The sequence below is a fragment of the Pholcus phalangioides genome, unplaced genomic scaffold, assembly GCF_987345545.1.
Source record: "Pholcus phalangioides strain wild (caught in Gottingen) unplaced genomic scaffold, Ppha-v1.0 ptg000004l_1, whole genome shotgun sequence".
NCBI classification, from domain to species: Eukaryota; Metazoa; Arthropoda; class Arachnida; order Araneae; family Pholcidae; genus Pholcus; species Pholcus phalangioides.
In genome coordinates, this window is record NW_028301597.1 from 24,100,067 (window position 1) to 24,123,074 (window position 23,008).

A 23,008-nucleotide genomic window follows, 5' to 3' on the forward strand; every position below is an offset into this window, starting at 1 on the left:
TCAGGGGGATTCTTAACCTATATCATTCCATGGACCTCTCGCAGGAGCGTACGTAGGATCGACTTTTGGAGTGGGGCACGAAAGGTAAAAGGTTTGCTGTGGTAGGCTTGAGAGAGGGGGGGGGGCAGAGGCCCCTTATTCCCCCTTGTACCAGGAAACAACTCGCACTAGTTGGGCGAAGCCCCCTGTATTTCATGTTCTGGAACATAATTTCCCAACCTTTTTTGTCCCATCACCCCCCCCCCCCCCCGCCCAACGCAATCTAACCCATAGAATCCTATATTATACCCGTAGCTTCTGCCGCCCCTGGAACATTCCATCGTCCCCTCGGGGGCGTTAACGCCCACGTTGGGAATCACTGTTCTAGAAGAATATTTATAATTATTATATCTGTTTTTTCGCATACTAACTCATGAATCCCCCTAAAGTTTTTTTAAAAGGCCACAAGAGGTAAGTGAACCCTTTGGTTAAGAGATCTTGGTCTAGATGACAGATTGTTAAAATCAAAGGCTTCGGAAGTGTTTCAGACCTGCGGGTGCTCGACTTGAGCATTATGTACCGAATTTTGATTTCTAAACTAATTCTGGGGGTGCTCGGACCCATGCTACAAAATACTGTCACCCCCCCCCCCCCATCCCCCGGCTCCGATGCCACTCTGTATTTTAACGCAGGGTGTCTATAATTAAAGCTAGCGGGGCTCTCTGAGCTGTCTACAGCGCTAACTACCGTAAAAGAGTTCGGAAAGCAAGAGTTTCACCAGAAAAGCACATTCTCTCGTATACTCTCAAATGTCATATTCTTCAGTGAAGATGTAAGAATAGAAATGGTTCTGCTCGAGGTGTTTGGATACCTCACCGTTTGGTTTACATGTTTGCAAAAAAATTAGCATGAGCACTAGCATTTGCATAGGAAACACCCTCCAAATGTCGGAAACGATTTTGTTTTGTATGTGTGTGTGATCTCTCTCTCTCTCACACACACACACAGTTTTCTTCCTCATCACTCTTTTAAGGCATTCATAATTTTCTAACGAATAGTTACGGCTGTAGAGAGCTCTGAATAAATGAACTTTAATTATTTATGAGCTGTATTAAATACTGTCAATAAAACAACTCGTAATCCACATTCAGCTGTAACGTAAGCGTGACTTACGGTGCACCGATTGATTTGATTGATCCATGAGAATAGGTGAGCGTAACCAAAAATTAAATAACCGTAAATTATGCGGAAATTCTCCACAGAATCCCCCTTTCACTTGATGCTTTCCTTTGTTTAATTAACATCCAGGACAAAAGCAAGGCGAAGTATCAACGACCGAGTTGATGCCAGTAAAAGTTTGATGTTTTCCTCGATATTTCGACACATCTAAGTTCAATGCCTAATAAGCGGAAGGAGGGAAGATAGGATGGAAGGCTCGAAACAAAACAATAATAAGTGCACGGGACAGAGAGAAATCCGACCTCTATCCCTTGGCGTGACCAGATCGCGTCCATCTTGCCTCTGTTGTCGAGCCCATTGTTTCGGCCCGTGCAATGGCGGTTGAGGTTTAGCGCCTGTCATGCGAGGATCTCTTGAATAAAAGGGAAGAACCTGACAGAACGTTATATGTACGCATTATTATTATTGCTACACACACACACAGAGGATATAAGACACATTTCCTCTGTTGGAAACTCAGGATCAGCGAGGCGGATAGAGGGGCGATTAATAGCCAGCAAAAGGAATAATACAGTGAAACCTCATATATACGACGTTCAAGAGGCCGAATGACGGCCCTCCACCAGACTTTCAAGTCTATCTCCGCCTATGCATAGTAATCACGCAAAGCACCACAACAAAAGAAAATTCCACCGAAATGATCGAAAGAACTGATGCTGTGTGTGTGTGTCCGTACCATATGCAGGGCCAGAGCTGGGGGCTGCCCCGAGTGACAAAATTTAGGGGGCGACAGTTTAAGGTGGTAGCAAAGAACACCGTTATAGAATTATCGAATTTCAAAGTTGTGGGGGCGGGCATCAAAATAGTGTTTTCCCTGGGCGCAAAAATCCTAGTTACGACCTTGAGACCATATATGTCTCTTATTGGCAGACCTGTACCCTTCAAATGCTTACAGTGGACTTTTCCACCCTCTGGGGATAACGCTGAGAACATTGTGAAAAAAAAAAATTATCGAAGGAAATATGGCCGTCTGATAGAGATAATTCATGCACGTATTGTATCATTTTATCGGGATGCGATCGTAAAATCTGATATCACTATATCGGGGTGGAACCCATATTCACCACAACACGCTATAGACTCATTTAGAATTTTTTTTCGTATTTATCAAATTCACCGATTACACTAAGGTATTATGCATAATCACAGATAAAGGTGATAAATTTCGAGTAGGACTTCGACGTATTCCTATATACCAAATTTGCCATCGACACTTGGGTAATATGCATAATCTCCGGTGAAAGTGATAATTTTTTTTAGTATTTATCACACTTGCCAACGACATTAGGTATTATGCATATTCGCGAGGAAAAAAAAAAAGATAAAATTTATCAAACTTACCAAGACGATTGGTAAGTATGCATAATAACATATATATTTACCGAGTATATATAGTTCGAGTCGAAGCATAAACGTCGAATAATCGAAGATTTGAGTCGAATAAATTAATTATTCTAGCGTAAAAACGTATAAAGACTAATTGCGACCGAAGATAAACGTCGTATAAATATGAAGGTCGTATAACTGAGAGACGTATAAACGAGGTCCCACTATAAAAGTCACAGAAATTTGGAGAAAGGCTCCTTCCTACGTCAGTTAACGATATATGCGTGTTGTTATAGGATCAGACTTTGGACTTTTTGTTGTTGATGGCATGAAAGAGTTCTTTCTTCTAGAAAAACTTGCTGTTTTGGAGGGAGAGGAGGAAGAGTGAGACACACTCTCTGATAAGATCGTCGCCCCCAACACGACCGCAAAACAGGCACTTCCCACGCTGTGAGGTGAACTTGTGCCGCCGTTTTTGATATTCCAGCGGAAATGATTGGGTTCAAGACAGGAAAAAAAAAAAAAAATCAAAACTTTATGCATAATATAATACGTGTGCCTGTGCGTGGAGCACGATTTCCAGTTTCTGTGATTATAAACTACCCTCGTCACAGAAAAAGAAGACGTTATTTTTCTTATCGCGTTTTCCCATGAAATTGACATATTGCTTTACATACATTGAACACCTGATATTGGTGGGTAGCCTTGATTAAGTGACTGGGCGGAAATACGCTCAAATAGCTGAAAAATAAAAAAATGGAAACATTGCCTACGTATGCATGATAAATAGATGACCGATGTACGTATATCCTCGCACGTATGTCGATGGCCATTCGCTGCGATGGTTGCTTTTCTTTTTTGTTTGATATAGAAATTTTCAAGTTAGCGATATTTTGGCATTCATTAGGGGCCGTTCAAGTATTACGTAATCACCGATGGGGGGGGGGGTTTCCGATTTGCTGACTTTTGATTACAAGGGGGGGGGGTTTAGATAATGCTTACGTCATCAACCACCCTTTATGAAATATGAGTTAGGATTCAGAGGGGCAGAGCTGATGACGAAATTTTGCTGGGAGGGAGGGGGGTCAGCATTTTGCTGACTTTTGCTGACAAGAGAGGGGGAGGGGGGTCAAAAATGGCTAAAAATTTGCTTACGTAATACTTGAACGGCCCCTAATAACGATCTTCTTTTCGGAGAAGGTTAAATTAATTCATAATATTGAGAGAATTCAAAATTCTCTTCATTCGAAGAAGATTTATGAAGAGATAGAGCAATGTTAAATTTATTGGAAGATAAGAGCACTTTTTTATAAAGATTGTTTAACCTGTTATCTACTGACTACTACTTAAACCAGACATGCACCTCGTCCATATTCCTCTGCGGAACTTCTGACGCATTGGTACATGTTGGAATGTGTGTGTGTGTGTGTGTATGTATAGCGAATCTTCCGTGAAGTTTGTTTCTGTGTGATGGTTGTTATGTGTACTGCTGCCATCTGCAATAAATTCTTTAAACTATGAGTTTTTTCCTCAACTCATAGTGAGTGAAGTGTAATGAATGAATAATTGTAATGTTGTAGGCCTATTGCTCTCTGAGGCGAGACTTTTTAACGGGGAAGATCGGCTCACATATGTACCTCGAAAAGTTGGGAACCATAGAATTGGTCCACGGACCATAGGTTGAGAAACGCTGCTGGCTTAACGCACTAATGTTTTCAAATCAGCTTGTCATCAGCTGAGCCTACACTCAGCGAAGACTCCTCGTTCCACCAATAAAAGGTTTCAAAGGTTGTTTGAAAAACTTTTATCGCCCCCCCCCATTTTCTTTTGTCTTTCATTAGAAGTAAAATGATTTACCAAATAATTTGTGTTAGTTTTTAAGGGTCCGTAATAATAATTTATTATCATTATATTTATATTTTCAACTATTAAAATTTTCTTCTCATTTCACTTTTCATAGTGTAGGGGATAAGGGTAAACAAAGTGTTTCTTAATTTTTTTTCAACCATATACCCCCACCAGACCAACAGTGACTCCCGCTCTGTCCTCGTAAGCTTACTTCACCCCACACCAACTCCGGCTATATATCGCCATACAGCAATTTCCAAGTGGAGTTGGGTGGGAAATGAAGGCTTCATCCACATCGGTGGTCGCCCCTTGTTCGGTAGGTAAAGAACTTGCTTCTGACGTTCTCTGCCCGGATTCGAACCATTGGATCCTTGATAGTAACCTTCGTTTAGAGGAAGACGAGCACCTTACCACTTCGCCACTCAGGCGCAAGGGGATATAAGCTGGTCCGTCTCAGGAGACGTGGGCCACGGTGGAAAAATCCAACTGCAAGACCAGCAAACCGCCCACACAAGGTCACACAGCCACCAAGGACCCCTCCCGCAACTTCACCCCATATGCCCCCAACATCCAGAAGCCGATATCTTTATGCAAGGCCATCTTAAAAGCATCATGGTCCCCGGGATAAGCGATTTTTCTGAGGCCCTACCTAGTAAATTCTAGAAAATTTAAACCAGATCTCATTTTGGTTGGCGTCCTCTCTTTTCTTGAGGCCCCCATGCGTTAAGACGGCACTGCCTTCATGGCTTTATACCTTTATTACCAGAGTGGTTGGAGGTCGGCTGAAGTTGGTTTTTTGTTTTCCCCAATTTCGAGGAGCGAACGCGAGAGCCGATCTCTCCGTTGAAAAGTCTCAGAAAGCAACAGGTCTCTCTACACAATCATACCATTATTCAATCATTACACTTCACTCATAGTTAGAAAAATTTGACGGGAAATGGCAGCACTACACATAACACACATTAGACCGAAACTGACTTCACTCACGTTAGGGACACAACACATACATGCACAGCTTTCAGCATGGCCCAGGTCATCTTCAACCACCTTTTAAAATGTCTTCATTGAGGCAGAGTGGCGGTCCATGATCTGGTTAGGAGGAGGAGGAAGAGGCTTGCAACCTGTATTGCAAACTGAAGCGCTGGAACAAAAGAATACACTTCGATTTCTCTATAAGCTATTGTACAAAGTTCTTAGAAGGTGGGCTCTTGAGGACCTACTATCCGCAAGAAACTGTAAGGCAGGGGGATCTTAATTTTTTTAAATCACGACGAAGATCATCAAGATCAATTCCGTGATCCATAGGTCTATTTAGAATTTAAAAATGCTTGCTAAATATTCCTTTTTTGAGCATTTTTGTTTTTCGAAGTAAGTGATGCCAGTTGCGCAGCAAATGCATTAGTAATAAGATCGTAAGTGGATTTGTATGCCCTTTTGCACTAGCCCCTGCTACCCATAGGCTCTGTTTTGTTAGGGTTCCGTGGGATGTATATCACATATCTTTCCCACGATATGTGATCATATCCCACGATATCAGAGCAAAAAAATCAGAATGAACATATAGAAAGTGGATTATGACACACACACATAGTTGGAGGGTGTCTGATGAAGTGTTATTCGGGTAGTTTGCTGATTGAAAAAACACTATTCTAGTCCCATTTTGGGAGGTATTTGTCACCCTAAGAAAACGGATAAATAATGGAACAGTCAAATAATGACTTCTCTATGATTAAAAAAAACGATAACGTGAAGTTTTAATAATGCCATTATTTCTAGATTAACTTATGGATTATTAAAGTTGATTCATACACACAGTGACGTAAACATAAAATCAGATCATTCACGTTGAGATCATCATCAGCGTTGTCTGTACGAGTTCAAAGGCCGTAGACCCAATGTTTTTTTTTGGTTCACCTTATAGCGAGATTTACATACGCATTAAAAATTTCGTACACATTAACACAAAACAAAGACGTATCTGGGAATCCTGTTTGAACCGCGGCCATATTGGCCGACCCATTGAGACGCCACTGCCCATCATGGTATAGCAATATCTCCTCGTTTAATGAGAATAAAATTCCGTTTCGTGGTACAACGAACAAGGAACAGAGATAGGTATCTATATATAATGTACAACGAGAGGAGGGTCCTTGTCACCGTCGCTTGTCATGGCACCACCAAAACGACGAGATCCCTATCGTTTAATTAACGGTAATTTGCATCAGTCACGAACAACTAAAAACAAGCGATGATATTCCGATTGGGGGGAAAAATAATCATTTGTTTACTTCGTATAATATCCTACATCCATCCCAGAGAGACGCAATTACTGTATTCACATACAGTGTTATGTATGTGTGTATGTCTCATTATTTGCCACATCATTCGGAAAACGGAAGGGGTTTGTGACTCGTCACTTCTTATTGTGTCGAGATGTTGATAAACACTGTTGAAAAAAAAAAGAAGATATACATATATATATATATATATATATATATATTGGTTTTACTTTAGCAGACAAATGCAAGATGGAGTCTACTCCTTTTTTGTCAAGAAATACGAATTTACCAGAGACTGCTGTTGTTTTTTGTTGTGTTGATGAAACTTTTTTTTTGAAATACGATCTGTCCACACCACTTGAATAACAGATAACAGCCGATAGATAATAAAATCGGCGCCGAAGAAACAAGAAAAATACACTAAGAAAGATGAACTTGGATAATTTTGTCTTCTTAATAAACATTGAGAAAAAGAAAAGGTGGCTGTCAGCACTTTGATACGTCATGATAAATATTTCCTTATGTTTTATTTCACCCCTTCAACAATCTTTAATGTATCAAGAACGTTTTGAAAGTCAAGGATGAAATAAATATACATTTTTTGAAATTCCAAAAACAAATACAGTCAAACCTCGTTAGTGCGTCACCCGGTTAACACGTCACTCCGCTTACCAAGTCATATTTTTGCTCTCCCAAGAGTCATTAACGAGGTTTGACTGTATTCATGAAAAACTAATTTTTTTCTGTAAATATTTTTAAGGAAATAGAGTCATAACCTTCATTTTTGGGACACCGGAGGGACAAAAAAAATTCGTCCGTAAAAGAAGAGTGACCGTAAGAACAGTGGGTTCTTATAAAAGAGTTCACATAAAAACGAGATTATATTATTTAGCCAAAGAGGGTTCATAGGTTTCACACTATACAGTCGTCCCTCCGAATTCGCGGGGTTGCGTTCTGCGGTGACGGCGAATACGGAACACCCGCGAATAACTAAAACCCTAAATTTTTGTTTCTTTTAGGCATCCCATTTTTACAGTACCGTATTTCCCTCCGTACAATCCGCGCGGATTATCTGTTAAAAAAAAGTGGTTAGACATTAAAAAAATGAGAATTAATTATAAACGTCCTCTACCGCTGCGGACAATCTGCAGAAAATGATGTTATCAGCCTGATGGGTATTCTGATGAGTGTCTGAATTTGAAGGCTTTTGATTGAACTGATTATGTTTCATGTATAAATAATGCTATTGTTTCGTAAATAAATTTCATTAATTAGCGTATCAATGGATTGATTATTGAAACACAAGGTAAGTTATTATTATTATTATTTTAATCCTGTCAATAATACGCCACTGCGGATTATACGAGTTTTTTTGGTTTATTCAAATTTCGCATGCGGATTATACGGTATCTGCTTTGTGTGGAAGAAGTAGAAGCGGGGAGGGTCCAGTGAATAAAGGCAATGCTTTGTGAAAGATTATAATAATGTCTGTTAGTGTCGTTTCTTCTGAATTACAGTTAATTTGCTGGAGTATAGTAACAAGGCTTCGCTTACTAATTTCTCTACATGTGAAAAACGTACCACAGATGGGTGTATCCCATGGAAACAATGCAAAGCCGATTCAAACTTACGAAGCCCGTTGCTCATAATCAACTTGGCTTCTAATTCTCAATCTTGATCATCTTCATAGGCTTCGGTTTTTAGAAACAGTCAGCTAGATTAATCCTTCCTCTGTGGATTTCTGAATTGCTATTAATTAATTCTATAATTTATTTTATCTTTACATCAACGAACCCTTAGGCCGACATTACACTATAAAAGTTTGATAAAAGTTCGTTTATAAAACTTGTATTAAACTACTTCCTCTCTGTGTCATCATGAAATTATTAAGAATGATATAATATTTCTCTGTAATAAGCCACTTATTACGAATGGTCAGAGCACTACTTTGACATAAGTGGCTTCTTGGCAAAGCAAAAATTAAGGCATCCCCTGTGACTAGGGTTAAAGATGTTTAGCTCTGCAGTGAATATATGAGTCATTGTGTGCAAGAGTTCTGTAAGTTTTTCGTGAAATCCTGACACCACATGTGGGTAGTCTAACCTTCAATCGTACATCCCAATCGTCACCCAGTTAGACCAACAGTAGCGCTCAAAAGTCTTTTTGACAACAATAAACTTGTCTAAAAATTTCGTTTTTAAATTTTTTAATTGAATTTGTCCTACGAAACACAAACACTGGACCTCTTTACAAGCTATTATGACCAAAAAACTGAGATTATCTACACTTTGTAAAATCGGAAAAACATTAATGACTTTTATGATGAGCCAAAAATCTTCTGACACGAACAAACGAGAAAGCAAACAACTAATAAATTACCAAATTCGGTCATGCTATGTGGGTATTATATAATAAAGTACAATAAGTCAACTCTTCATTGGAAAATCTTTTGATTGTAAAACTACTTGGCATGTCTTTGGCATGGACCCAATGTTCATGTCCTACGGTCTATGGATAGTTTTTCCCATTCTTTTTTCACACAATTGGAAAAACCATCGAATTCAGATAATGTCTAACTCTGACTCATCTATTGAACTCAATCCATGAATGCTTGGTGGAATCGAAGTTATAAAATTGACTTCACCACCCATAAAACTCTCATTTTGTTGCCTTTGAAATAATGTCTAACACATTTTGAGCAATATTTACGGTTATTGTTATGCTGGAATATGAGAAATAGCGGCATGTTTCATGTCGTTAAGGATGACATGTGATTACGAAACACAGTTTTGTAACGGAACATGCCCCAAGTGGGTTTTTTTCCACCAAAAGGTTGATTAGAATTGATGCGTTTAGTCGAAAAGCATACCGTCGTGTTTAACACCAAGGACCTAGAATACCTTAATAACTAATTTCCTTACAATGTACCGTATAACTACATATAAGAACCTTTAATACCCGTAATATGTATATTACGTATCACGTATTTTATCTTGGATTGTTTCTCTTGTCAATAGGAAGAGATTGGCATATAATTCTCCCTCTCCCTTACCCTTCTGTAACTAAGCAATAACTTTTCTTTTTCATTTGGAAGACAAGCAAACAAGCCCGTGATGTTCAGCCAACGTTTTACAAATGATACATTCGCATTCAGTCCGTGTTTCGAATTAATTTCATCCGGTTTTCCGCCTAGTGGACATTTCGAGGATCTCTCCTAAATGGCATTTGACTGTTCTATCTATACTATATGTTGTCTTCTTTGGTCGTATCGAAAGAAAATTACTTTTTACAGGTTCCCGAGATTATTAAACATTTTTCTAAAAATTATGAAGTCTTGAAATACCGAAATTACCCGCCCCTTACTCAAAGCCTTAATTACACTTTCCCTGAAAAAAAATCCACCGAATAATTTTTAAGTTTTAGAGTTTTCATTACGCATAATGAAAACTGCAGTTCTGAAGTTCTGCATATAATCCTACTATAAATTCATATTAAATAAGAATTAATTACTTCCATATTGGATTAAACTATATTTGTCACAACACTGTCGATTCCCCCAAAAACAAAAATTAGACAATAAAAGCTCACTAACCTGAAACAAACAAATTTCAAGTAAAAGTGTCGACGAATATCTTCCTTCTACTTTATATATGTCAGGGCACCGCATGCAAATGAGTTGGCACTACAAACCATAGGCGCCGGAACGTAGGGGCTTAGGCCATTTGAGCCCCTCCAATAAATTTTGTAATTATTTCTACCCAATAATTTCTGAAAAAACAATGCAACGCATCTTCCCCCTCCTGCCCCGTATATACGGGACGACCAGCAACTTTCAGCCCCTCCAATGTTTTCTTCATGTTGGCGCCTCAGCTACAAACATTATTGTATTTGTCTAAAGACTTTTGAGCGCCACTATATTCAGTACAGAGTTAACTTTGAAGGAAAAAATTGTACTTTCTTCAATAACTCAAAACTACAGAAACTTCCCCACACAGAACTACTTATCTCGAAAATTAATTTTTGATTTGCACACAACGGCTCATATGTTCTTCATATTTTGGGACCTCCCAAAAAAGAAATCATAAGGCCTTGGGAAAATTTCCCCACTTTTCCTTGTGCTAACGGGGCTGCGTGGGTGGTAAAGTATGTTCTAGCCAGTTCCCGGTGATCTGATTATCAAAACTAAAACTATTTACAACTATTATTAAAATTACTCTGTAATCATTATTAATACTTCCATGAATGATGAAAAAGTAGAAATAGTAAAAAAGAAAAATTTATAAACAAATTTGTATGAACTAATTTTTCACACATTATTTTGAAATTGAAAATATAAATTTCTGCCTTCAATAAATAATATATTAATAATAATTATCGAAGTTTCCTCAAAAACTTGAAATGATTCTTTTTCAAAAAGATTTGATAATCGGTTTAACGTGAAATTTTTCTTACCTTCATCCGAACCAAATTTATATTCCAGATCCAATTTCCACAATCGTCGTCACCACCACCATCTGATCATCCATCGGTAATTATTAATCCAAAAATATTTTTTTTGTACTCACAAAGGACAATAACAACAAACAGCGTGGACAGGAGAAAAAAAAAAAGGGGGGGAAGAGAGAGAGACGGACACACAGAACTCGCGGCGTTCGTGTACGTGCGTAATCCTCGTTAACGAGCGTCTGAAAGTTTTCCGTACGGTCGTCCTACCAGTTGCGATAACTCTCACGGTGAGAGGGCGCCACAATCGAACCCGACACCTGTCTTCCTCGTTATTTTACTCGCAGAGAGTAGTAAGAGAAGAAAAATGAAAAAAAGGGAAGGGTGTGAGATAGATGAAAAACCAAACTATTTATTATATGGGACGGATGTCGGGCTTAAATATTTTCGCAACTTTTTTAACATTTATTTTATTGTTTTTAATTTTACATTCCATTAAATGTTTCATTCATTCATAATTTCCAAAGCAAACTTTACTCTACGACGTGACATTTCATTTTCTTTTTTAATAACCTATCAATCTATGAAAGTTCATCAACCGGTCAGCCATTGATGATGAAAAAAAAAAACCATAATAATCGAGAATTCTTTTATTTTTTTCTTATTTAAACTGTAACGTTGAAAAAGTCTTTTTTTTGTCATGGAATTCTCCTTGAATCGTTTCTTATTAAATTTGTGAGTTGATGGAAAATTCAGCACAATACACATTTGTTTAACCCTTTGAGTGGTGTTTGAAATTTCCTTGATCCGCAATATAACCACCAACGTAGAAATCGCTAAACTCTCTGCTAAAGTGTCGCACCTTTTTTTTTTCAAGAATATTTTCTACCACGATTTTGTACAGCTCATAAGGGGTTTTCTCCCCCCCCCCCCAACACCAACAATAATAATAAAGTTAGAAACACAAGCCTGGCTGTCGAGCGGTTAGGGAACTAGCTTCTCACTGTGCAGGTCTGGGTTCGAATCCCGGTTCGGGCATGGATGTCTATACTAACCCAACACTAACAAATTTCCTGAACGGATCATGCTGATCCCTTGGGAATACGTGAAGATCGTGTTATTTAAAAAAAAAGGAAGAGAAATACTCCATATTTTTGTATTATTTACACTGTTCGCATATTCCTGTACTACACCGTAGGGATAGAAAAAAAGTAACCAACTCTCTTTCTCTCCCTCATTCTGTTACCAAACTTTGAATAAAAGCTGACTCCGCCCACCGGCAGTTGATTTGATAGGTTGAGGATATGGAATACATGTTTGACTACAAAAAACACACCGTAGTATCTGGGTTCTAACCCATTATGTTGCCGTTGCTAGTTGATGCGAAGTACCGAGCACTGAGCTCTCGTGTCCTTCGTCTTGGTTTCTCTACTTAGGTAGAGATATTGATCAGTCAATGGCAAAAGGGTTGCTTAAAAACAACCACATTTTTTTTAAAATTATATATAACCCTTTATATATAAAATATTCTCACTAATACAAAACAATATCAATATACTGTTAACAGCTTTCACGGGTTAAAACATCCTCTACATCCATCAGATTACATTTACTTTCAAAAATAAATCTCGTCGATTGCAAATATTCTCAATATCTACAGTATATTATACAGATCAGTTTTACAAAGTGACCCATTTTGCCACAAATTGCAAAAATTACCAATATTTTACAACATAAGTTTACAGCATATTTTGCAATATATTTCCATTTAGACAAAAAATGATATGTGTATATACATGAAAACTCCAACAACGTCACCAAAACCATTCAATGTGATTTCTAAACATTTGATAAACATATTTAAAAAATAAATAATTATAAAATATAAAAATAGAGTAGAAGGTTACAAATGGTCATTAGAATTTACAGAACATTAATACACTCCTCATAGTCCCATCAGAATCATATTATGTAACTTTTGAACATCTGACAATTATATTAGATTAAAAAATCTATGCTGATTAGGTCACATAACAAATGGTTATATAATTCACAAAGCGTTCATATCATATACCTTTCAATTAATATTTCATTTTATGAATGACTGTATTTACATAAACTATTCTCACTCTACCAATGCTAAAAATGGAATTGATCGGTAGTGATAATATTTCCCTCATTTCCAGCATTTTACAAAAATTTGATGAAATCTATTTATAGTAATATTTATCTATACTATGCTGTGGTATATTATTAATAAAAATACAAGGTCTTTTCAATCATAACTTCAGTATGATTAAAAACCCATTATATGATAGTGGAACTTTTAGTTTTAAGTGTTGTACCTAAATTTTAAACTGACTGCTATAAAAGTTATAAACTATATAAAAATATTTAAAAAAATTTAATAAATAACAAAACATTAATTAATGCTTAATGCTTACTATTTTTAATTCAATAAAACTTTTTATTCCCAAACCCTTTCTAATTTCATTCGTGTTATCACAAAATGATTTTTTTTTTGGGAGGTAGAGTTTTGGCATGTAACGGGTTAAGGAGGTGAGTTATCTCGTGGTTGCTAAAATAAAAGGCTCAAAGTTAAGTGATATCTGTCAATGTCACTGCAAGGGTTAAAATAAATTAAGTTAATAAAGTAATTAAAAAACAAATTAAATCACACACAAAAATAAATGTTTAAGTTGTCTTCAATATCCAGTGACTTCAGGTGAAGTTGGTCGAGGGGAGCAGCTAAGTTCAGCGAGATGTTCACGTTATGTATGTGGTTCGGGTTTTCTTTACGATCAACAGACGGAAAATTCAGACCATTTGCTTAGGAACAAATTAGAAAAAAAAAACCCTTCAATTACAGACTGGACATTTAAAGAAAACGCATTCCTAACTTTCAATTTCATTAAATTTTTCATTCATAATTTATTGGAAATTCATATGAGTATTTCTTTTTGAAGGAATTAATGAATTTATTTCTATAAAGAATCCACATTATTGGGAAAACAAAACTATGTTACAACTGTACAGAAAAATTTTGAAAAGACTAGATTTCTCATTAGCAACTAACGCTATTTTTAACCCTGCAAATAGACTAGATTTGGTTGTACCGCAGCCAAGAAATGAGACACGTAAATTATGAGCACTTTGTCTGAGATGATAGTTTCTATTACTTGATCAAGAAGGAATCGCGTGAAGACTTTTGGAATAGTGTAGACGTTTGAAAAAATAGACAGTAGAATATAAAGTTTATACAATTTGACAGCAGTCGCGAGTAAAAGCACACCGTATGTGTGGTTTCGCCGAAAATAAGAAACAATGTAAGTCGTGGATCAGTAGAAGAAAGGAAACAAAGAGGAATTTCGACTCTATGATTCATCAAAAAAGAAATTGAAAACACTTTTGAAACAAGTTCTTACATAATCTCAAAATTTTTTTGCAGCCAGGGAGCAAGCAGCATTCAGTTGAAGTTCAGTTGTGTGTTGTGTGCAGATTCTGATCGGTGAAATCTTGGTATGGGGTCATTCAAGTATTACGTCAGCATCGGGGGGGGGGGGGGGTTCGGATTTGATGACAGGGGGGGGAGGGGGGTTTGAAGGTTGCTTACGTCATAAACCGCTCTTTTTTGAAGATATGAAATATTCTAAGCTGCTGACGAAATTTTGCTGACAGGGGAGGGGGGAGGGGTCAGGGTTTCGCTGACTTTTGCTGACAAGGGGGGGGGGAAGGGGAGGGGGTCAAAAATGGCTAAAAATCTGCTTACGTAATACTTGAATGGCCCCTATGGTGCTGGTCAAGGGAGTATCTGAATAATGTGCAAAGCCTGCCTGCTGATGTTTGATCGCGGAGTACACAAGTATTATCTCGTTCAAAAGCACTCCCTGGCTCAACAGGAGCTGAACCCAATCATTGAGATTTTCGCTTTCATTTTGAATGTCCAAAAATGTTTCTTCTCTTTCAATATTTCCCTTTTGTTTTCATATTAGTATTACCGTTACATGTATACAAGCGTCTGAAAGAAGCCCCCCCCCCCCCGAACTCGTCCAGACGGACTTATTTGAAGCCGTTATTTAAACCATTGGCGATCGAGTATACCAAGATGCTGTTCGCATCCTAAGCACATTACCATGGTGAAGTATGAAATTGAACGAACATTAAAGCCAGGATAAGATCAATTTTCATGTTGTCTACATCAGCGGGCTCTCATATGACCCCCCCCCCCCCATGCGGTCCCAGCATATTTGAAGGGGGGGGGGGGGGCAGCGGATGAAAATTAGGTGGAAGTTGAGTCTTAACATGTGACTAGGAGGGGGGCGCAGAGAGCTGTGAAGAAAAAAACGTATGTGAAGAAATAAAGCATTTTAGTGAAATCTGATACGGAAAAATGTAAACACTTTCGGAATCTACAGATCTGTCCATAGAACCAGCAGTATCCGCATGGGATGCCCCATAGAGCCCCGTGTCCAATAGGCAGAAGGGCTACAGGAATCTTCAACCTGTTTCTCGCAAGCAACGCTCTCTGAATTGCACAATGCTCGTGTCCGATTTCGTGCTCGCAAGTCCTTGATCAACGTCTCAATTAAACACCTTGTACAAATTTCATTCAAGGATTAAAATCATACTGATTTCAGGCGTACCTTCATAAGTGTGCTCTTTTTTTTATATTTGCTACAGGCAGTACTCGCGGCTAGAAAAAAGGTTGAAGACCTCTGGGCAGGGTCGTAACTAGAAGGGGAAACTGCCCCGGGCGGAAAAATTTAGGGGCTGCAGTTTTAGGTGCGAACAAAGAACAAAATTACAAAATTATTGAATTTTAAAGTTTGGGGGCGGCGGCAAAATAATGTTTATCCCGGTCGGCTGAATCATGTTCGCCTCGGGCGGCAAAAATCCTAGTTATGGCCATGCCTATGGGCTACATGATGATATCTGGTACTATGCATCCCAAAGAGTACTTAAGTATGTATAAATTCGTAAGCTGTTACTTTCAGTTGAGTACGCCTCTTCCCCTTAAACATCACTTTTTGCACGATGGCCCTTGCTGAACTCAGCTCAGCAAAGAGCCTCCTCATCAGGGTAGCTCACTTAACTGCAGCCCCGAGGTCCAGCGAATAACAGTTTTTATAATTTTTTTTACCGTATATATTTCATATTTTCCTTCATCTCCATATAACTCCATATCTCCATATCCTTCCTCTCACTCAAAAAAACAATTCGAAAAATAGATAGGACTTTCCTCCTGGATAAGTGAGGGGGGAATCTTGGATATGACAGTGGGGGTCACCGTTCATGCCAATCAAGTTGCACTAGTTCATGAGATTCAAATATTTTAAGGTGTCGAGTCACTCCGCATTTCATGCTTTTTATTACGGCCTGAAACATTTAGGACGCTAAGGATGAACTGGAAACTAAATGCTAAATTTAACTCACTCAATGCGTATGCGCGTGATTCGATAGGCGTATTCAGTTAAAAAATACATTTCTTATTCTTATGTGTAAAAGAAGACTTTCTTCTTGTGAATTTCATGTTGAGAAGTAAATTTTTGAGGAGGAAGTGGCGAAAACTGGTTCACCTTCTCTCCGAGGGCGTTTTTCATTAACTTCCTCTCACTCTAGTTAGTCTAACTCTTGCAATTACGTGAGGCTTCATCTGGATGTTATACCAAAAAAGAATGACCTCAAAAATTGTCGCCGCCCATTTTTATCCGGCCGTTTTCTTACCCCTTCTCTTCACCATGCATATATGTTATAAATATTTCTCTTTTTTAAACACGCCTCGGCCTTATCTACTATACGATTACTCGGAGTAATATTTACGAAATTGAAAAATCGTTATCTGATAATAGCAGAATAAACAATTATCATTCAGTTGTTGTTACATACCAAACTTATGAATGAAAACTACCGTTTTAGTTTTTATTTTAGAAACATAAAAACGGAATATTTTGTCTTATTGATTCGCAACGAATCATTCAATTTAGATCGAAAACAATCGCGACGATAATACACTGCCTGAAAAAAAAACACACACACACAAAACTGTCAGTGATGAATCGCCCTGAACAGAAATTAAAATCGTATTTTTCGTGACATCAGTTTTATGAGGTCACGCAATATATCTTAACATTCATTTTATCCAGATTTCCATCATTCCCCCGATCCTTGGAGACTCAAGGAAAAGATTCGAATGACTCCTCTATAATTAGTTCTACAGTTCTAGCTCAATAAACACAATGAAAATAGCAAACAAAAAGCACTTTTTTCGCTTTTATCAACCGGTCCCGCTTAATCAGATATCGGATGAACGAGTACTCAGCTCAATCAGATAATGGATGAACGGATACTCAGCTTAATCAGATAATGGATGAACGGATACTCGGCTTAATTAGATAATGGATGAACGGGTACTAAGTTTAATCAGATAATGGATGAGTGGATGCTCAGCTCAATCGGATAATGGATGAACGGATACTCAGCTCAATCGGATAATGGATGAACGGATACTCAGCTTGATCAGATAATGGATGAACGAATACTCAGCTCAATCAGATAACGGATGAACGGATACTCAGCATAATCAGATACTGGATGATAGGATACTTTGCGCAAGTGGATGAAATCCTCTTGCACCAAAATTTCTCCCATAGAGACAATGTTAAAGCTCCCCGCTTAATATGAATATTCCAATGACCTTTCCCCACTTCATCGAATATAACGCTTCATACATCAACCACTGTACATATAATGTTTTCATTGAATGAAAACATTTGGAATTATTGGGAAAAATAGGTTACTTGGTTAAGATAAATATATAGCCTACATATTTTTTGAGACTAGGTACTGGCCTACAAGTATTCAAGTTGTCTGCAACACGTACATCTAATTATTTTAGTTTTGTTCTCTGTTGAACCAATAGAGGGCGCTAACTTTCCTAATTAGAAGTAAAAATCTTGGGTAATTAAATATAATTTTCATTTCATTTTCCGATGTTTGATTTATTCGAGAAGCTTAATTAATATTAATCCTTCATCCGTTTTCAAATATACAAACGAAACAACCGTTGCGAAATGATAATTGAATTTTTCCCTCCGCATAATCGAATACCCCGCTTTGTCGGATATTATGTGCTGGAACCACTGAAACCCGATTATTAATCAATTAATTATTTTAACACACACACACACACACACACACACACACACACACACACACACACACACACACACACACACACACACACACACAAACAAACAAACAAACAAAATTCCTAACATGTTTCGACATACTATTGGTGCCGTCTTCACAGGGCAAATATAACAATTGTGTGACGCTGACCGTGGATCTCACTTGGGCTGGCTAACAAATCTATGATTTGTTAGCCAGCCCAAGTTGGCCAACCAATCTCGGTTGCTCAGCGGAAAAAAATACGTCCGTTCGAGTCAGACGTTGTGATCAAAATAAACCCGAGTGCCTGCATGTAAGCCTAAAAGCATAGTTTCCCAAACTTTTATTCCAAGGTACTTTTATTCCTCGTCGACCACAACTAAAGCCAATCTATTTAACCCTATATTGTAAGCACCAGGCCACCTGGTCCTAGGTAGGGGTTAACCTATCACTCCTTAGACCACTTCACCGCCCCCAGGGGGAGATATTGCCCACTTTGAGGAAACACTGGTCTTAAATAACGTTCTGATTGGTTACTTGCGAACTGTAGCAGTTCGAATTTTCTTTGAAATTCCTGTTGGTGATGATGAACTTAAGCCATAACCTAATGAAAAAAAATAATGATAATAATTTTAGAATTCATTAAAATTCATATTTAAATGACTGCCTCCCAGGGCCGTCATTTCAACCTTTTCCGGGGGGGGAGGGCAAAGAACATGTACTCAATGTATGTACCTATGTATGTATATGTATATATATATATATATATATATACACACACACACGCCATTTTTAGTGTATTTTCAAAAGCTAGGGGAGAGGGGCAACGGATCCCCCAAATGACGGGCCTGCCCCCTCCTCGCTACTTATAGGACCCAAAAACATTGGTTTCGAATTCAAAATTAATTTTCCCAAGAAGCAAAATTTATAGCAGATACAGTAAATTTTGTAGGCTAATGTAATATCGGTTGACGAACCCTTCAGACTTTCCATTTTCAGTTCAGGTTAACATGTCACATACTTATATATATTACGTACATTAAAAATAGAAGAAAAACACTGTTACACTAAAAAAAAGAAAAAAAAAACTTCCCAAAAACCAAAAATAGGATATTTTGTTCTCTCTACAATGAAAATTATCCAGATATGAGTAAAACAAATTCCTATATTCTGCGTATTCGTGCCGAACAATGGCGTCGACAAAAAAAAAAAAAAAATAAATAAATTACAAAAAATATATAGAGTAAAGTTTAGGTCATTCTACAGCCATTTATTTTTCTTTCTGTCCTTTCTGGGTCCTGCGTGACCGAACTGATTCGTATCAATCTGTCCACTTCCCTCCTTTGTCCTGACATCATGCAATAAGGCACGTAAACTCGAGTTGGTTAGCTGGACGGGGTTGAAAGTTGGGTTCGAGAACCGGACTGACTGACCGATGTGTACACCATCACACAATCAAAAACCTCATAATGGATATCCGAAACAAAAAGGGTGTGTTCGTGCGTATTTAAGAATATATCACGAACTCTACCAGGTCTCAGTCTGATTATTGAGAACAGACACCCTTCTCTCTTTGGTGCCTGGAATCATGATTAAGGGGGTGCCCGAAAGATAGAGAGAGATGAATGATTGGTAACACAACACGAGACTCATACAGATGACCACTAATTGTATTCTCGTGAGGATGGAGAAGGAATAGGAGGGTTGGGGTGATCGTCACCATGTATAGAGATATTTTGAAAGAAAGTTCACAGCAAGGGAATTTTCAAAAAAAAATCTTTTATTAAAGATCATCGATGCTTGAAATCATTGAATCTTTTTCTCATCATGTAAAGGCAACAACAGAAAAGAAGCATGGGTTTTCGTTTTCTCAAATATTATACACTAGATGTTGTTACCTGTTTGTGTTTGTTTGTTTTTTTGTTTCTCAGTAATTGCTATTTCGTAGGATTATACAATAGCTTCTTCGGAACAATATGTAGTTAATGGGGCGCTTCATCAAGAAATATTTTGTAAGATTCAAAGAGATCTCTCGTCTCGGTGTTATTTCTCTCTTCTTTTTTGTTTTTTCTTGTATCACTTTCACTATTGCGTAAGAAATCGAAAATAATGACGCGATAGAAAACAATATAAAATGGAATTTACTTTCATTGGAATTCCTGTATCGAAAGATTTAAGCGTGATAACTATTGTTATTTCGCGTAACGATACCATTGTTATGATGTTTCGTAATGGATTCAACAATGGTGGAAAATAACGAGGAGACGAAATGAAGAATTTCTCGGATTCTCGGTCACTGTTTCTATGTTGCAGCAGCGTGCGTTTTGTGTATGTTTCCTTAATGATTAAGGCTTAATGAATTTTTACTGAGAATGTTATTTATGGGAGATCATGGGTCATGAATGTCTGAACTCACTCGAGAATTCAGTTCCTTTTTTGAACTTGTTATCAGTGAGTTTTGTTTAATGGTATTTAAGTAAGTGCTTATACAGGCTGTCCCAAATTATTTGCACAGTAGATACCTCTGCAACGTTGACTTCAAAAATATGCAGTAGAGTTTAAATAATCAGTAGAGTTTCAACAATGTAAATGGGACCGACACCACCTCGGATTTCTGAAAATACGAATTATCCGAAAAACAATGGAGAACGATTTTCAGAGCTGGTGTGGGGAGGAAGTCTCCTTATATTGGTTTCATGGTAAATACAAGTAGTAAACCATTTAGAAAACACAAGGTTTGTCACAGGCTTGAAGCCCCGTCAACTTTTCAATTGTATTGTGCTTCTGCTTACATAACCATTCCAATAGACCATAGTCTCACAAACTTTTTGTTCCATCGCCCCCTTCATCACAAATTTTTTCCTCTCATCGCCCCCCAACTCAAGTAAACCCATAGGATCGAATGTTAAACCAGTAGGTTCTATCGCTCCCTTGGACCATTCCATCGCCCGCCAGGGGGGTGATATCGCCCACTTTGGGAAACACTGCAATAGACCATGGTTATTTTAATAATGGATGCTAGAGTTAAAATATACTTATCCTTATTTGATGAAGTATAATTGTTCTAAATTTTTTCGTCTGGACCTACCTGTTCGTGCTTAATTTTCCTCTTGTTCTTGATACGATAGCATCTCTGCAGCAGTTTATTTGATAACTCTTTAACTGCTCACGTTGAACTTTATTAACCTGCAAATAAATTTGAGAAGAGTTGCCCTCTTCATAATGCAACTTAAATTCATCAGTAATCGTGTTTGGTGTTCACTTACATATAAGCAGTTACTCTTGAATACTACGATTGAAGCAGACGCAACAAACAGCTGTGCTTCTAGAGACAAATTTCAGAAGTTACCCATTAAAAATCGGAAACGAAGGGAGATAGATCTATCGACGGCCCAGTTCAAAAGGCTACTCAAAAATTCTACGTTTTGGAGATATCGTCATATTAAAGATTCACTTTGTACTGAACTGAATCAACTTAGATTCAATTACAGTAGAGTACGTATAAGCTGAGTTAGAAGTTGTTGCTGTTTTGCAATATGTAAAGGCATTTGCCACCGTTCTCACGTCGTGCTTAACTGTAAAATCCAATTTTTTTTCTGAGTTGTTGCCAAGCCCGTCATTTCAACTTTTTCCGGGAGGGGGGGGGGAGACAAAGCACTAATGCCCAACGTTTATATATATATATATATATATATATATATATATATATATATATATATATATATATATATATATATATATAAATGTATATACCATTTCTAGTGTATTTTTTAAAGCCAGTCCCCATGGATTCCCCCCCCCCCCCAAATGACGCCTGGTTGCTGCCTTTTTGAACTGGGCTGTCGGTATAAAAAGTTTGAGAGCATTATTTAATAAGTACAACTTGACGTACAGTGTATCCAAATATTATAAATACCCACCAGCAAAATATATAAGACTGATGGTTCTTGTGAGTGTCGCCAAAAATGTGTCCTAGATGTTATAACCAATGTTATTTTTTTTATCACTGTTTCTTCAATGATCACGTGCGCACTTGGGACAGAAGAGTCGAGAACGTATATTTCTGGTCAAAGTTCATATAGCACTTTGCCACGATTTTTCGAAATAATCTGTGTTGAAAATGCGGGGGGGGGGGCAAGAGAAGGGTTTCAGCTGCAGCTGACTTTGCATTAATTACCTTAACTTTTTCGAATAAGAATTTGCTTTCATGATGAATTAGAGATTATTTGAACTAAGGTGTTTTTAGATTTCAGCGACACTTTAAGTGTGACATAAAAAAATAATTAAAACTGAGGATTTTTTCATTGTCAAAGTTTTCCATTCCAGGCTTTATACAAAAGACGCGGAATGTTCCCATCAGCACAGTGCGTTCTCGGAATCACCCTTTGTTTTGTTGTTCACAAGCCTTGAAAATCATGGTCGGATGAAACGCGCATAAAATTAAGAATCAGATTGACGTTACCTAGAATCTCATCGTACAACATAGTCTAAGCTTTTGAAAAAAAGTATAAAAAATAGAATATAACGTCTTTAAAAGAAAAAAAGAAGTCTCAAAGATGTTATCACATTGCTCATCATCAGACATATTGCTTGCTGGTAGTTCAAGCGAAACGATGACCCTCAAAGAAAGCGAAAGTTCTCTAGTCCTCCGCGATCGGCAATGAAGATAGCGGCTTGAGAGAGCTTTCTATCTACTAGAATAAACCCTGAATATTACGAACTTATAG

General features: G+C 37.6%; 1 protein-coding gene across 1 annotated transcript in view; it reads right to left on the bottom strand.

Annotated features, from left to right (window-relative positions):
* Positions 1-11,358, bottom strand: part of LOC149086948 (uncharacterized) — a 70,690-nt gene extending 59,332 nt beyond the window's left edge. The window contains exon 1 of the mRNA XM_089231155.1: positions 11,124-11,358. The gene's annotated coding sequence lies outside the window, so the exon portion shown is untranslated. The remainder of the gene's footprint in view (positions 1-11,123) is intronic.
* Between the last annotated feature and the right edge of the window lie 11,650 nt (positions 11,359-23,008).